We start from the raw sequence: 12,725 nt of genomic DNA on the forward strand, positions 1-12,725 counted from the left end.
CTTCTGAGACCTCATTGCTTCTCTGGGTTAGTAGTTCTCAACCTTTTTGGCCTCAAAGCCCCTTTGTACTTAAAATTGAGGATGCCAAAGAGTTTTTGTTTATATAGGTTATATCTTTCTATGTGTACCCTATTTGAAATTCAATTTAAGAACATAACTTTAACAGTTTTTGTTAATAAACCCATTAGATTTAAACAATTTTGGGAAAAAATTATTTTCCAAAAGAAGTGGCATATTTTACACTTTGCAGACATTTTTCATGTCTAGCTTAATAGAAAGTGGTTGATTCTCATAACTAGTGTGATATAACATGCCATGTAGCCTTTGGAAAACTGCACTTTGCATTTGGGGGAGTGACAATGAAAAAGATAATGTCATCTTCTTATGAAGATAGTTTCATGGGATCTCCTGCCCACTCTGAGGCTCCCTGGATCCCATCCCCCACCCCCCTCCTTAAGAACTGCTGCCCTAGCCTCTCCTGTGCTGGGCATGGTGCAGAGTGGATGACGCTGAGGGTTAGTTTAGGAAACTAACGTGGCTGCAGTGGCTGATCTAGGTCTCCATCCAAAGAAAAAAACTGCCTCTATTATTTAGTACCCATTGGTTTTCACTAAGGTCTAGAGTCATGGCAATGTCATGTCTCTCACTGTAATTTCATCATGAAATAAATATGGTTTCTTAGCAATGCTGGATTCTTTCATACCTTTCTATCTGCTTGAACCCTGTCAAATCTGCTGCTTTGTTGTTTTCATCCCTATTACTATAGAATCACTCAAGAGTAATAAAGGCTCTCCCTTACCTAGACAGTTGGTTCATTATTCTGGGCTAATTTTGCAAAATCTTACATGAAATATGTATACCCACAACCCTCAGAAGTGTTGTCAACGTGAAAATTTGGGCTAGAATCAGTGACCTAGCGGAGCCAAAATTATTTTAGATAGCTTTTTCTTCTTTTCCTTCCCCCTAAAACCAGGAATTGGGATGAAAGCTACATACTGAACTAATAGAAAGTGGGTTTTTTTGGCAAGGCGGGGTAATTGGTATGTGTGTGTTTACTTATGTACTGGGGATTGAACCCAGGACCTCGTGCATGCTAAGCACCTGCTCTGTCACTGAGCTTTACCCCCCCCCCCAAAAAAAAAGTGGGGTTTTGGGATACAAAAGTCCTTGCCATTTTCTTTCAGTCTTGCAAGATGTAGACAATAGGCTAAAAGCAGCATTCCTTCAACAGGTATATGTTGAAACCTGTACGGAAGACTGCACATTACCTGTCAATCCTGAGCAGTTATCTGAGGAAGCACTGAAATTTGTATATGCACGTTAGGGTCCTCCAGGTGGTGCAAGCTATCTTTTGGGGGAAATCCTGGTTATTAAGGACAGGTTTGTTTAAATGCCATTCTCCTTTCTTTGCTGTTATTCTCAGGGGCCTGCACTGAGTGAGGGAGAGACTTTTCTCCTTTCCTCATGGTTGCCTGTAACTCAGTGGAGGTCTCTGGGTGACCTACATCTTGTTCATCTCTGTTCCTCCCATCACAGCCCGAGCCAGTGCTGTTACTTTCCCCCCAAATCATGTGAGAGGAAGGGCTTGATAGATTTTGTATTTTCCTTTTTTTGTTTTTATTTTTGCCTAGGAAATAGCCATGTCCACATTTCAAATGCAGTTTTTGTTTTGGCCAATTAAATTATTATACTTGGGGGTTGGCAAACTTTAAAGGGCCGGATGATAGATATTTTAGACTTTTCGGGCCATGTAGTCCATTGCAACTATTCAGTGCTGCTGTGAAAACAGCTGTAAACAATACGGAAATGAACATGGCTGGGTTACAATAAAAATGTGCCCACAACACAGGCGGCAGGCTGGATTTGGCCTGTGGGCATTGTTTGCCAACTCTTGCTTTTTACTGGTTTACTTTTGGAGTTTCTTTATACCTTATATATCAAATATACTTATAAAAGCTAATGTTATTGAGCATGAGCTAATCTATTCCAGGCCCCCTGCTAAGTACTTTATATGCGTTGTTTCATGTAATTGTCTCGAAAACTTTGAAATAGAAACTATTATCCTCCTTTCACAGGATGTGAAACTGAGGCTCAGAGAGCTTCAGTGACTTGTCCAAGGTCACATAGCTAGTAAAGGGCAAGGCTGTTTGAAATAAGATCAATATGAATATCTTTTACAAAGTTAGCAAGCTGCTAACTTTGGTTCTATCCATATTAGTTTAAGTGGACTTAGGAAAGAACAACTCCATTGATAGATAAATGGATAATGAAGATGTGGTATATATTGAGATAGATACACACACACACACACACACACGACAATGAAATATTATTCAGCCACGAAGAGAATGAAATCTTGCCATTTGCAACATAGGTGGACCCAGAGAGTATTTTGCTAAGTGACAAAAGTCCGACAGAGAAAGACAAATACTGCATGATTTCACTTACATGTGGAATCTAAAAACAAACAAAACAGAAACAGACTCAGAACAGACTGGTGACCACCAGAGGGGTTGGGCAAAATAGGTGAAGGGGATTAACAGGTACAAACTTTCAGTTATAAAATGAGCAAGTCACAGGGGTGTAATGTAAGCACAGGGTGTATCATCAATAGTATTACTTACAGACAGTAACTGTATGGTGACAGATGGTTACTACACTTCTCCAGGTGACCATTTCATAATGTATATAAATGTCAAATCACTATGCTGTACACTTGAAACTAATATTGTATATCAAATATACTTCAATAAAACATTTTTTGGGGGGAGGAGGTAATCAGATTTACTTATTTTTTTAAATGGAGGTATTGGGGATTGAACCTGGACCTTGTGCATGTGCTCTACCACTGAGCTATACCCTCCCCCCAACAATTAAAACATTTTTAAAGGGACAATTACATCTAAAGTAAAATTTGCTGACAAGTCATTAAGCCAGGAAGAAGCTATAAGGGAAAATTAACCTAAAATCATACATTGTCCAAATCATAATTATAGCTATTATATATACATAGATTTTTTAAATTGTCCATTTTGTAGCTAAGTGGCTATTGTAGTATTTCCAAACTTTTCATAACGACCTGCATTGCATGTATGTTTTTGATTATCACAATTAATTACTAATCATGAGATATGAAGATAGAGAACTCAAATATGTTAGGGCGGTGATATTTTTTAAATGACCCAGTGTACACAGATGCATTTGTAGTGTACGTGTCAGTACACAAATGGGCCTTTTAGTCATTTTGCACTCCAGAGATCTGTAATTGTTTGGGGGAAAAATCAGTTGGGGGTGCTTAATATTCATTTAGGTTGTTTTCATCATTGCTTTTATTATTTTTCAACTTAGAATGGGAAAAAAATTAAGAAAGCAGCCAGGAGCTATGTGACAAGGAGAAATCCCAGAGAAAGTACAGGTTTCATAAAGTGTCACCCACTTAACCCATACCACCCATATAATCCAACCAGATTCTTTAAGCCAGTAATTGCTCAGGGACGTCATGACCCAGTATTTATATAACAGACAGGAAAGATAGGAAAGCCTTATACATGCTCTATCTGAAAGTTGGATTCAAAAATACGGTTAATAAAAACCAACCAGAGAACCTGCTGGATGCTAAGTTTCTGGACGTGACAAGGCCTGCAGCAGCCGCACAGCAACTCCCTCAGTACAGAGCTCTGCACCCCAACTTCCTTCTGCGTTATCGCCCTCACTTATCCTCCACTGCTTATCTTAATCACTTTGCCTTTCCTGTTACCACCCTAAGTCAGGTTTTCTTATCAAGAGACTCATCACCCTTCAGAGTCATTTGTGATCTCATTTGGGTGATTTTTATGCTTTTAATTTTTACCCCAAACCTATTGCTTGGACACTAAGAAAATGGTACAGTCATGTAAGAAATTATAAAAATGAGAACAGAATAATTTCCACTCTGCTCTACTGATGATGCAAAACTATAGGGTGGATTTATATTAAAAACTTATTGCCCTTTAGATTCAAGAGTTTTGAATTCTGCTTATGAATATTTTCTCTTTCATTTTTCCGTGTATGGAGCCCATAAAATCTAATTATATTCCACTTAAAAATTACAAACGATTCGCAAGCTCCTCTGGAAGAACAGCTTAAGTTTCACTCACTGAAGATGTGTCAGAGAGCTCCAAGTGGTAATTTAATTCCACGGGCCAGCTTTTACTGCCTTAATTTGCAGAGGATACATAGCTTGGATCACACGAACTCAATACAGCATGTATACCAAACACAAAAGGGATGTTTGGAATGATCTGACTGGATAGGTGATCATGCATTTTAAGTGAAAGTCACTGAGATTGCTTGGGGTGCTTAGAGAACTCAGCAGACACCCTCCAGAGCAGCTGATATTAGAGGCTTGGGTGACCACTATTCAGCAGAGATGGCACTAAGCTGCCAGACAGAACAAACAAATTTCACAGATGAGCTCCAAATTCAAGGGCTGACTGCTAATGAAGCTGCTTCTCACATGGGTAACTCTGTTGATCCAAGGTCAGCAGCAGGAATTTACTATTTAATGATAGTTAAAGACTATTGAATAATTGAAGTAATTATACTTAAGATTATATTTTTAATAATAGAGTGTATGAGCATAAGCCATAGGACGTTGTTTCCTAGAGCCAAGTCCTCAGACCCACCTGCATCAGAATCATTTCAAGGTACTTAAAACGCAGATTCCCGGGCTCCAGCCCTGAACTAATCAGAAACTCTGGAGGTGGGGTCCAGGGAGCTACATTTTAGTAGAAGCCCATGTGATTCTTATGTACATTAATTGCAAGAAGCTCTGCTATTAGAGCTGAGGAAGCTAGAATGTACTGGAATAGCTTCTACATGGAGAAACACGTGAACCACCAAGTTACTCTGTGCCTTTGGTTCCCAAGGAGGACCCAGCCTGGGGACAGAACATTCCCAGCAGCTTTCTGTAGCCAAGGAGCTGCAACTCTCTCCTCCAAGTTCACCTCCTTCTGTACAAGGAGGAGAATTCTGCTGGGTGCTTGCCAGAGGGGCCCTGAGATTGGTAACCACAGCACTAGGTCTCTCAGGGCCCAAGGGGAAGCCGCCTATATGAAAGCTAGGGACTCCCTTCTTGTCCCTGGAGAATGTACTAGAATGATTCAAGGATGGCAAAGAAAAAGTGTGTACATTTATGTACAGTACATATATGTAAACTAAAAAAATGTGCAGTATACTGTATATATGTATTTGCATACAATATAATGTGTATGTGTAGTCAAACTGTAATAATTCTACCTAATAAAACAGACAGGAAAAAAAAAGATTGTTTGACAAGGAACACAGATTAGGTAAGCAGCAATTGTTGGGGGATTTGAATGGCAATACAAAACAGTTATCTCAGTGATGCAGCATTAACTACTCTGCATACAGGACCAGGACCGTCTCAGGAACCAGACAAGTTTGTGGTGGAGAAAATACTCAGATTCCCCCACTTTCACATTCTAAGAAAGGCTTTGTTCTGGTGACATCTGGTTTAAAATGAAAATTGAGTGCCTGCTTATGGAGATGCAATCCTTTCTCCTATACTAGAGCATCTCTTCCCTAGGGATGACAGCTTGAACTCTGCATGAGAAAAAACACAACTCTCCCCTCACATTCCTACAGGTGTCTTAGCACCAATATTGCACATATAGTTCAGTATACGTGCACACAGCATATGGTGGACTTAGCCATTGCCTAGAAGTCCAGGGACCTCTGTATTGCTAAGCCCAATGGAAATTTCTCAGTCCTCATCATTCCTGCCCTCCTGATAGCATGGCATTTGACAAACTGAGGCTCCCTCCTTGGAACGCCTCTTTCCTCATCGTTCCGTAACACTGTCTTCTCCCACTCTACCTTCCCAGCAACTTCTTGTGTTTCCTTTAAGGGCTTTTAAAATCCATCACTTCAATATGATTCTTAGGATTCTGACCTAGTTTCTTAAGTCTTTCCAGGCCATTAAGATGTTGGTTACCAATAATAAGAAGTTCTTGATCTTTTTAGTTCACTTATTCCCAAATTAGAAGAATTTGGTTTTTTTTTGGCGGGAGATAATTAGGTTTATTTTATTTAATGGAGGAACTAGGGATTGAACCCAGGACCTTGTACATGCTAAGCACACTATCACTGAGCTATACACTTCCCCTAGAAGAATTTGTTGAATATTACTTAAACTCACACACACAATATTGCATTAATTTCTTTTAAGAGTTTTAATTTTAAATGATTTTTTAAATTTAAGAAATATTCTTAGTTAAAAAAATTAGTTTCAAGGAGTTTAAAAGGAACAGTAGCAGTCCCTAGTCCTGTCCTCCCCTGCACACCCCTCAGCCACTCCCAGGAGGGAGCCTGTTTCACTGTCTTTTGCTGGTTTCCTGGATATGTAGTAATAACATGCTCATATCACTACTTCTTGATTTATCAATTTAAAACATTATCTATTGACCTCTTCCAATGATAGTAAAGAATATAGCTCGTAACACTCCCCTCTTTACCTCTTAAAATCTAGCTCCCAATATTAGATCTGTTTTTGATTAAACTATTATATATTATAATGAATTTATGTATATACATGTGTAAATAACATTAATGTGCATATGTAAATACACACGTGTATTTATTGTTCCATCTCTTGACCATCCAGTAAGATGAGGATATTAGTGTCTGGACCCTTGCCTTTCACTTTCCTTCAACTTCACAAATCATTTTCATTTATACCTTGGCAGTTTTGATAAATACACATTTTATTATGTATATACTTTATCATAAAACTCCTTTATCTTTGTAGAAGGATTCTAGAAGTTAATGAATAAACTGCATTTACATTACAATGATTATTTATCACCAGCAGCAGAATTAAGTAAAATATACTGTAGTTATTTTCTTCTAGAGACTTATGTTCTTCTTAGAGTTTCTAACTGCCTCCCCCACCCAACCTCTGTATTTGCCCTTATATTCTGGCTGTCAACTTCACCATCATTATCAATTTGTCCTCACCCCCCTCCAAAGACTACCCTCCAGAAGCCCTCCTTCCTCCTGCTCTGTCGAATCAGCACCAATTGTTCTCCAGATCTGACGCTCAGCTATCATCCTGGGAAATCCCTTCTCTGCTCTCCCAGAGTGTAGCCACTCTTTCTTGGATCCCATGTCCTCCTTTTTCTTGGTTTATTTAAATTTCTAATTAAAAAGTAATATGCTTGTTATAACAAGTATAGAGATATATAAATCTCCCCTCCTTCTCCTCCAACCTTGCATTTCAGAGGGCACCTAAGTTAACAGCGTGGTGGGCCCTCTACAACTTCATCTATGCTCAAATACACATACTCAAACATACAAACACATGTGAGTGTGAGTTCCTTCTCTTTTACAAAAGTGGAATCATATCTTCCAGCTCAGGGTATTTTTTGCTACATACACAGTGCTACAATGGCTATTCCAGTCTCTAAATTTCTTCATCTATGAAATAGAATAAATATTTGCATGCAAAGTGCTTTGGGATACTTGAGGTAGAAATGACATACAAATATTAGGTTATTATTTTGGCACATTTATGTGTATGTTTTTATAAAGTCTGCTTATTCGGTAATGCTTAGAAAAATTAAATAGAATCTATATAGATTTTCAAATAAAGTCCTAATAAAAATATAAGCTCCTAAAAGCATCAGTATCTTAATTATTCTGAATTTTTTAAAAAAAAAAACAAGTGTTCTTGGGATGATCTAAACAGTTCTAAATTAAAGACCAAACGGGAAAGTTGTCTGGAAAGTTTTGGAATGGAAAATTTGAGATCCCTTTTGAAAAGTAACACAAAGAATGAAGGACTCTGTAGTGTGAAAACCTTTGTAGAGAGCAAAGCACCATAATTCACTGATGAATCCCACACATTCTTCAGTCATTGTTAATTTTAAAAAGCTTTTCAATAAACACTTGAGACACTCTTTTTTGTAAAAAAGCAAGCACTATACTCTAGTTTAAAGATCTTCCCATAGTTTAAGAACAAATTAAACTTAAAAAAAAAAAACCAAAAACCAAATAAACAGATCTGAAAGAAAAAAAAAAAAGGAATCATATACATCTTACTCTGCAACTTGCTTCTCCCACCCCCGATTTAACGATATATTGTAAACCTTTCTCAGCTCAATATATAGCTGCTTCTGGTTCCACAGCATGGATATACCATATTTAGTCACCTATTTCCTATAATTAACAGTCAGGTTATTTTCAGTTTTTATGTCACTGCAAATCAATAAACATACTTGTGAATGAATCCTTACATACTGATATATTGGTGCTTTTACTTCTATAGGATTTCTAAAACAGAAATTACTGGATCAAAGGCAAACATAATATTAAAAAACTATCAGAGTATAAGGTATGTACCAAGAAGCATATCATAAATGTGCAGTTATTCATAAATGAATTCTCACAACAAATACAACATAGTGTGACCAGTATCCAGATCAAGAGACAGAATATTGTCAGTACCCAAGGAGCCCACCTCCTACACTCCACTCCCAAGGTACTCTCTCTCCTGACCACTAATGATGTGCATGTTTTTTATTTGAAGATACTGCTGCACTGTTTTCCCCGAGTGTTGTAGCTACTCAGATTCCCACGAGTAATGCGCGAATGTTAGCAGTTTTCCCTCTAACCTTAGCTGTCACTTCACAACTTCTTGCTTACCTGATGGGTGAAAATGGTATCTCATTGTTATTTTAATTCACATTTTCCCTGACTAACCAGTGATGTTGAGCCTGATGGCACGCATTCCTTAATTTACACACGAGAAAATCAAGGCTCAAAGAAAAGCGGTTAACTATCTACAGTAGCCAAGACATGTAAACAATCTAAATGTCCATTGACAGGTGACTGGATAAAGAAGATGTGGTACATATATACAATGGAACACTACTCACCCATAAAAAAGAATAAAATGCCATTTGCAGCAACAGGGATGGCCCTGGAGATTGTCATTCTAAGTGAAGTAAGCCATAAAGAGAAAGAAAAATAAAAGATACCATATGATATCACTTATATGTGGAATCTAAAAAAAAAAAAGACAAATGAACTTATTTACAAAACAGCCTCACAGACATAGAAAAAAACTTACGGTTACGAGAGGGGAAGAGGGTGGGAAGTGATAAATCGTGAGTTTGAAATTTGCAGATACTAATATATATAAAATAGATAAATTCATACTGTATAGCACAGGGAACTATATTCAACATCTTATAGTAACTTATGGTGAAAAAGAATATATATATATGTGTGTTCATGCATGACTGAAGCATTATGCTGTACACCAGAAATTGACACACTGTAAACTGACTGTACTTCAATAAAAACATATATAAACTCTCCTAAAAAAAAAAACAAACCACTAATCTTGCTGAGTCACTTTAACAGCTGCTTGCTTCCTGTGGAGGGGCTCAGAGCTGGGTGGGGCTCAGCAGGGGATCATCCATCCCTCAGCTTTGGTAAAGTTCCCCAAGCACACCTCATTCAAGCTCTAAAGGAAAGCAGGAAAAGACGGACACACACACCCCCCTCATGTTACTCTGCTGGGCTGGGAGACAAACCTTGCTCTGCTCATACAAACTTTCAGGCTGTTTTGTAGTCATGGCTCAAAGACTGGCTTGGGGGCACGAAGGGGAGGGAGCCTTGCGGAACGCCGGCAGGGAGGGCTGGCCTGTGGAGCGATATGAGTAATCTAGCCGGGTTGAGAAAACCATCAAGCCATCGCATGTGCAACAAATCTCTACTGAGGTCCTGAAGGCCGTGGGGAAAGTGGAAAGATCTGAGGACTGAAAGTCAGGAGGCTTTTGGAGGCATCACTTGCCCTCTCAGAGCCCATTTTCTCCTCTCTGAGAAGAAGGGCTTGGAGGTGTGGAGCATAGGAGATGCCTGGGAAGGATGCAGACCCTCTGGGGTCGGCAAGGCAGGGCCAGACGGACAATTGTCCTCGCACGTCTGAAACAGTAGCAGCTGTAGGCAGGCGTGGACCATGGCCAAATGAGTGTTTGCTGTGGCGGCTGAGGATGAAGGTCATCTAGAGGAGGTGGGACGAGAGCTGAGCCCTGAAGGTGGGGTTGCAATGGCTGACAGCAGGCAGGGCATGGCCTAATTTGGGGGGGAAGAGATGGAAAGGAGGGGTTTTAACAGCAAAGACCCAGAGGGGAAAATGAGAAGAGTGACCCTGGCTGAAGAAAATACTGAAAGAAGCACCAGTGGAGACTTGAGGCTGGAAAGAGGCTGAGGCCAGACGGGCCACCGTGAAGGGCCGGAGTTCTCGGCGAGGAGTGTGTCCTGCGGGAACCAAACGGCTGTGCTTTCACAGGCAGTGTTAGGAGGCAACGAGTCAAATCCAGGGTGTTTTAGTTTTTTAAGCTAAACTGTAGCAAATTATCACCTACTTGGTGGCTGCTGCCACAAATTACCCGAAATTTGGTGCCTGAAAAATGACACGAATGTACTATCTTACAGTTCCAATGGTTAGGAGTCTGACACGGGTAGCACTGGGCTAAAACTTAGGTGTTAGCAGGGCTGCCTTCCTTTCTGGAGGCTCTGCAGGAGAATCTGCTTCCTTACCTTTTCTGGCTTCTGCATTCCTTGGCTCATGGCTTCTCAGTCCATCCTGAAAGCGAGCAAAGGCTAAGCGTGGCCTTATCACACCACATCGCTCGGCCCTCTTCTCCTCCCTTGGGCTTCCATTTTTAAGAACGCCTGTGATTACATGGGTCCCACCTGGATAATCCAGGCCACGCCCTATTTAAGAGCATCTGATTAGTAGCATTAATTCCATCTGCAACCTTAACTGCCCTTGGCCATGTGAGGTAGCAGGTTCCAGGGATTAGGATGATTAGGCCACGGACCTTTGCTGGGGCTCTTAGTCTGCCTACCATACTGGGCTAGTTATGGGGACTCCTTGCAAGCAGAAAAGGAGAAGGAGAGGGAGGAGGAGGAGGAGGAGAAGAAAAGTGTATTGGCTTAAACAACTAAGGCCTCAGTGTCTTTTGTCTCTTTACTTCTTGCATCTGCTTTCCTCTCTGTGGGTTTTCAGGCAGTCACCCTCCAGGAGTGGCCTCCAGAAGCACTGACATCCCACTGGTTTAGCAACATTAAAAAAGAGTCCCCTCTCCCAGTAGCTTCGGCATAACCCAGGACAATGAGTATCGACTCTGACCCAACTTCATCCAGGGCTGTCCCTGGACCAAACACTGGCCTAGAAGACAATGCCCATTGGCCAGGCATGAGTTTCACATGCACCCCTAGAGCTGAAACAGGGGAAGCCCCACCAAACCACATGGAATGGAATTTGGGGATAGGTGGTTCCTTAAAGGATAATCAGCAGCACACTACCCCCCAAAAAACAATGGTGGTAATGACTGCAACAGTATGAATTGTAATACTTAATGCCACAAAACCATACACTTAAAAATAATTACAATGGTAAATTTTATGTCATGCATATTTTAACACACACACACACACACAAACACACAATCAATATAGGCCACAGCATCAACCCTTGGACTTTTGCTAGGCCTGCTAGCAAAGAGGAGCTTTGTCTTTCCACAGAGATCACTAGGCTGGTGTGAGCCTGGCTTGAAGTGGCTGGGGCCACCACATCACCATGTGGAGAGAAAACGTGGCTCAGAGCAGAGACGATATGAGGAAAGCAGAGCCCAAAGGTGCAGTCAGATTCCTGATAATGATGAAGGTGACACCTGGACCCTGGTGTGCCTGAAGCCCTGACCCATCCAATAATCTCTTATGCTTAGATCAGTCCACTTTGAGTCTCTGTCATCGGCAATTAAGAGTACAGACTTAAGGGAAAAACACACACACACACACACACACAACAAAACTAAAGAAAGTTCCTCACGCCCCTCTGGAGGAAGATAGTAATCCTCAAAAAAAATCACTCACCTATTCAAGTTACCTGTGTGTTCAAGCTAAGCTTATCAGTTCACAGGGCCAATTTTGAATGAAAAGATGTGATATTGTTACGTACATGAAGCAAACTATGTATAGTGATTTACTTTAATTTAAAATATAAATTGGGAATTATTTCCTTAAAATAGTGGTTCTCAAAGTGTGGTTCCTGCCTCAGCAGCAGCAGGAACCACTTGTTGGAAATGCAAACTCTCAGGCCCCCCAGACCCGCTGAACCACAAACTCTGGGCTGTGGCCAGCCATCTAGGTGCTCACGAGCCTTCCGGGTGACTGATGCAAGCTCAGGTTTGAGAACCATTTTCTCAAAGCATTCTTAATTTTGTTGTTCTCCTGAGCATTTTAAACGAGATTCACTTTAAATAATTAGACTTAACCATGGGGGAGAGGGTATATTTCAGTGGCAGTGAGGCGGGAAGCCCCATAAAAAGACCGGTAGGACCCCTAGGCAGGGATGCTACTCTCCTCCCAGCACTGTCCAGTTCCCTGGCCCAGAGGCTTTATCTCACTTTTTGCCTCTAAAGAGGCTAACTTACACCTAAAATTCTATTGGTTCCCTGAGCTCACTTCTGATTGGTTATTACTCTCACTCCTGATTGGTTATTACTCTCACTTCTGATTGGTTATTACTCTCACTTCTGACTGGTTATTACTCTCACTTCTGATTGGTCCATATGTAGTACTTCATTTGCCTGGAGCTCACTCCTGATTCGGTATATTTCTACAAAGCTTGTTCCTGGTTGGTCAATTTC

Source organism: Camelus ferus, chromosome 11 (genome assembly GCF_009834535.1).
Source record: "Camelus ferus isolate YT-003-E chromosome 11, BCGSAC_Cfer_1.0, whole genome shotgun sequence".
Classification (NCBI taxonomy): Eukaryota; Metazoa; Chordata; class Mammalia; order Artiodactyla; family Camelidae; genus Camelus; species Camelus ferus.